This window comes from Callospermophilus lateralis, chromosome 1, assembly GCF_048772815.1.
Source record: "Callospermophilus lateralis isolate mCalLat2 chromosome 1, mCalLat2.hap1, whole genome shotgun sequence".
In the NCBI taxonomy this organism is placed as follows: Eukaryota; Metazoa; Chordata; class Mammalia; order Rodentia; family Sciuridae; genus Callospermophilus; species Callospermophilus lateralis.
Genome location: NC_135305.1, coordinates 12,222,556 through 12,227,563, shown reverse-complemented (window position 1 = coordinate 12,227,563; position 5,008 = coordinate 12,222,556).

Below are 5,008 nucleotides of genomic sequence, written 5' to 3'. Positions count from 1 at the left end.
TATGATGAGACCCTCCCCAAATACCCAGACCCCAAAATACTGACAATAATGGGTTATGATCTACACAAGACCTGGGTGTCTCTGGCCAAGAGAAAGTTCAATGCAGACATGCCTACCTACCTTACACTGGAGCACCAGAAAAGCCAGGGGGCTGGCTTCTTGTTCCAGGGGAAGCCTGTGCATCCGGGGGTTAAGCCTCGCCCACAACCCATGGATCTTTCCAATTCCCTTGTTCTCCCAGAAAAGGTGTCCCAGTGAGCCTGCCCTTTGCCTCTTCCCCTTGCCCGTGAGCCTCCATTGCCTGAGGAGGCCCAACAGTCAGGGCAGAAGCACACCAGAAGGACCAGCCAGCCTGCCATTCATTTCCACTTCCTGCCTGCAAGGCCACCCACACCTGATTTAACCTCTCAGACTGACTCTGAGCAACCCCATGCCAATGGAAAGTTCTGGAAGTGGATGACTGGTAGGATTGCTTCCCGTGTGCGACAACTGTGCTGTTGCAGCTCCCAGTCAATGCCAAATACTTAAATTTTATGCTACAGCAGTACCCTGCATCAGATGCCAGCTTGTGTTCTAGACAGCTATCACTGGGTCACAGCCCACCACAAACCTCAGTGGCACACAAGATGCACTTATTTCTCACTTATATGTCTATGGTTTGGCTGTGGTTGTCCTGTTCTCAGCTTCTCATTCTGCGGCTCAAGCTGGAGGGGTAGTGGTCACTTGGAATATCTTTCCACATGTGCATCAGCAGTGCATAAGAGCAAGTTCAACCACTCAAGCACATGTCAAGTCTTTGCTTCTACCAAAGCTAATTTGCTAGTGTAACACTGACCAAACCAAGTCAGATGCTCAAGTCCCAAATCATGGGGCAGAAGAATGAATTTCTCTCATTACGAGGCCATGAAAGTGGACAGGTTTTAAAACTACCATGTAGGAGTGGTGAACTGGTACCAATAATCCACATCTCCTAATCTCTGAGGGAGGCAGTCCTTGCTCAGTGAGCCTTCCTTTCTAGAGGATGCACTTCCCTCCTCTTCTGAAGAAATAGCTCCACTTTTGTTTGAAGAAACCATTTCTTCCTTGACTGACAACCTTTTATCGAAAGGAACTAATCATTTCTCTCATGTTCCCACCTTTTTGGGAAAGCAAACAGGGACTCAATGTACAAATCAAATCTTGAACACTAAAAGAACTATATTAATTCCCTAATTTATGTTGGCAAAAATCTTGGGAATATTACTGAGAATGGATAGCATATACTTGGCAGTGCTAGATGAAGGAAAGAAACCGTAGTTTTAGATTTTACTAGATTTATTGACTGTGAATTCACTGTAGCAGTGGTCATAGAAAGGTCTGTTGGATTGCTGGATAGGTGAATGCAGAGACAGACCCATCATTCAGAGACTGAGAGGGAAAGCAAGGCGTCTGAAATCCACTGGAGCAGTGGAAAACAGCCAAAGAAACTGGGTGACCGAACCCATGGGGCAGGTCTCTCCTGTGAATGTGGTCTTCTCATGCTTTACAACCTCCGGGACTTTAGAGGGCACAGGAGAGACTTGTTTCACCAAACACTATGACACACCTACCTGGGGACATGCCAGTATATATTTTCAAAGTATACCCTGGATGCTCTCTCAAGACTCATGGGTGAGAGAGCCACTGAAATTAAAACGAACCCCTGGCTGAAATGAGCAGATTCCCTGTTCACATGGCAGAGCTGGTAAGGGTAACAGTTGGGACTTGGCTGAAGTTTTTTATATTTGATTAGGAACCACACCAGCAAACTACAACTTAGTGCGTGGTCTAGTTCCCAGAGAGGTACTCCTGAAATGTGGTGGTTAAAGGAGTCCATTTGCCCTGGGTGAGGACTCCCCCAGGTTTTTGGAAACCAGAATTTATATTCTTTATATATATATTCTGACTATAGATTCTTTATCAGCTACATGTTTCTCCCAGTATGTGGCATGTCTTCTTTTGTTGCTAATAGTTTTTCAAAGACCAGAAATTGTTAATTTGAATGAACTATTGCTTATCAATTTCATCTTCCTGGATTTGAATTTTGTATCATATCTAATAAATCTTTGCCCCATGTTTTCTTCTTGACTTTTTTTTACATTCAAGTCTTTGATTTACTTAAGTTCAATTTTTGTATATGGTGCAAGGTATGGGTCATGATTTTTTAAAAAGTTTTCTGTATGGATGCCCCCATTCTTTCAGAACCATTTGTAGAAAAGATTAGACTTTTTTTTTCCATTTAATTTCCTTTGTAATTTTCTCAAAAATAGATCCATCATTTATCTGTTACATTGATTTATGTGCTTTTCCTTTCATTAATACTACAGTATCTTGAGTAAGGTAGTTTTATATATTAATCTTGGTTTAGATATCTTGATTAATGTAAGTTTCAAAATGAGGTATTTAAGTTCTCCAGCTTTGTCTTTTTCTGAACATTTTCATTTAGAATTAGCAGGACAATTTCTACAAAAAAATCATGCTAAGGCTTTTTATTGAGATTGTCTTGAATCTATGGAATAATTGAGGGAAAATTAACTTCATAAAAATGTTGAGACTTCTAACCAACAGGGAATATCTTCTATGTGTTTAGATCTTTGATTTCTTTCATTGGTGTTTAGTTTTCAATATACAGGTCACAAACACGTGTTTGTTGAATTAATTCCAAAATATATCATATTTTTGGAGTTGTTATAATAGCACTGGCTGAAAATTTCAATTTCCATTTTGTAGAATATAGAATGTAGACAGTGTACACTTGAGTTGTATGTTGAATTTATAGGCATCTTCTATTTGTTGACCTTACTAAACTTACGTATTAGTTGTAACACTATTCTTGTGGATTCTTTGGGATTTTCTAAATATATAATAATGTCATCTTCAAAGAGAAAGATTTTTATTTCTTTCATTTCACTAAGCATGCCTTTTGTATTTTTAAAAATTTTATCTTGCTGTTCTTAGTAGAACTTCCAATGCAGCAAATAAGACTAGTGGACATCCAGCTTTGTTTATGACATTAGGTGCAAAGCACTCATCTTTCTCTCATGTTAGGAGGTCATTTTTGTAGACACTGTTTCTCAGTCTGAGGAAATTCCCTTCTGTTATTAGCTTGGAGAGTTTTTGTTATGAATGGATTTTGAAATTGGTCATATTATTTTTTTGCATCTCTTGAGTATATGTTTTCTTCTTTTGTCTAGTGCTGTGGTGAATCAAATTAAGTTTCTAATGTTAATCCTTGCATGCTGAGATAAACCTCACCTATTCATGATGTACTATTTTTGATATATTGTTGGGTTGTATATTTTATTGAGTATTTTTGCATTTAGAAATATTTGGTCTATAGTTTTATGGTAATGTGTTTGCTTTTAATATCAGGTAATGATACCCACTCATAAAATGAAGTGAGTAGCATTCCTTCCTTTTTTATTTTCTGGAAAAAATATGTAGATTTATATTACTTTTTCTGAAGCATTTGAGAAAACTTACCAATGCAGTCATCTGGGCTAATTAATTTTTCTTTGAAGATATTTAACTACAAATTCAATTTCTTTAACATGTATTAAATTATTCCAGATATCTATTTTTTTTCAGTGAGTTTTGCTAGTATGTCTGTCAAGGAAAATGTTTACTTCATCTTTATGGTTATAAATGTCTGTAGGATCTGCAATAATTTCATTTCTTCATTCCTGAGATTGGCAATTTTTGTCTTCTTTTTATATTGACCAATATAGCTAGTCAGTTATTAAATTATTGACTTTTTGCAAAGGACCAGCTCTTTAATTGATCTTTCTCTACTTCTCTCTTATTGTTTTTCTGTTTTGTTGCTGTCTGCTAATATCTTTATTATTTCCTGGGAATTCTGCATTGGTATACAGATTTCTCAAAATAAAAACAACCTATAGTAAAAATACTTTTTATGTTACATGTTAGTATGTGCTCAAATCCCCACTACATATAATTAAAAAATAAACCTTAACAAAACACTTGTGTTATGTATGATACAATTTGGGATTTATTTTTTTCTTCCAATTAAAAACTGTTCCAGCCTGGTTTTTCTTCTCCTTCTTCTTCTCCTCCTCCTCCTCCTTTTAATAAAATATCTTTATTTATTTATATGTGGTGCTGAGGATCAAACCCAGTGTCTCACACGTGAGAGGCAAGTGCTCTATTGTTGAGCTATAACCCCAGCCCCTGGTTTTTATTCTTTTTATGAGAGAAGTTTTTTTGTTTTTTTTCCTACATGCTGAACTATTTTCACTGCCTACTCATGGTTAGTGACCTGTAGTTTGGAAAGGTTAGTGACCTGTAGTTTGCTGAAGATGATTCTCATAACAGGTGGTATACACAATGCTTTGTGAAACCTTCTACCATTCCTTGATTGTTATTGATAAAAATCAAAGACAAGATAGGGCTCATGATCTACTCCTGCAGTGTCTCCTCAAAAATCTCTCCCCAATTTGAAATCTAGCGATTAATTTGCAAACTTTGCATGTAGTCGTCTCTATTCATTCAAGAGTTATTGATCCCTTTATTCATAGCAGATACCAATTTAGGTGTTGAGCTACAGCAGTGAATAAAACATAAAATCATTTTTCTATGAAATTTACATTTCAGTGGGGAAAATCACCAATGAACAACTATAGAAATAAATGTCAAGTGATGATCATGCAATGACAAGAAAATAAAGCAGGATAAAGAAGAAAAACATGGGGATGCTGTAGTATTTTACTTGAAATGGCAAATAAAATACATTTCTAAGAAAACATAATATTTTGAGCAAAAAGCTAAAGGAAAGATAGCTACATGGAGAAAAGTCATTCCAAACTGAGGAAAGAGCAGGTGCAAAGAGCCTGAGGCAGAATTGTGCTTGGGCATGGAAAGGACCCTCAGGGGAGGGAAGTGTTAGAGATAAGATCAGACAGTGAGCAATACGTAGGCCAAAGATTCCTTTACAAGCCATGGGGACAACTGAATTTTACTCTGAGAGAATGAG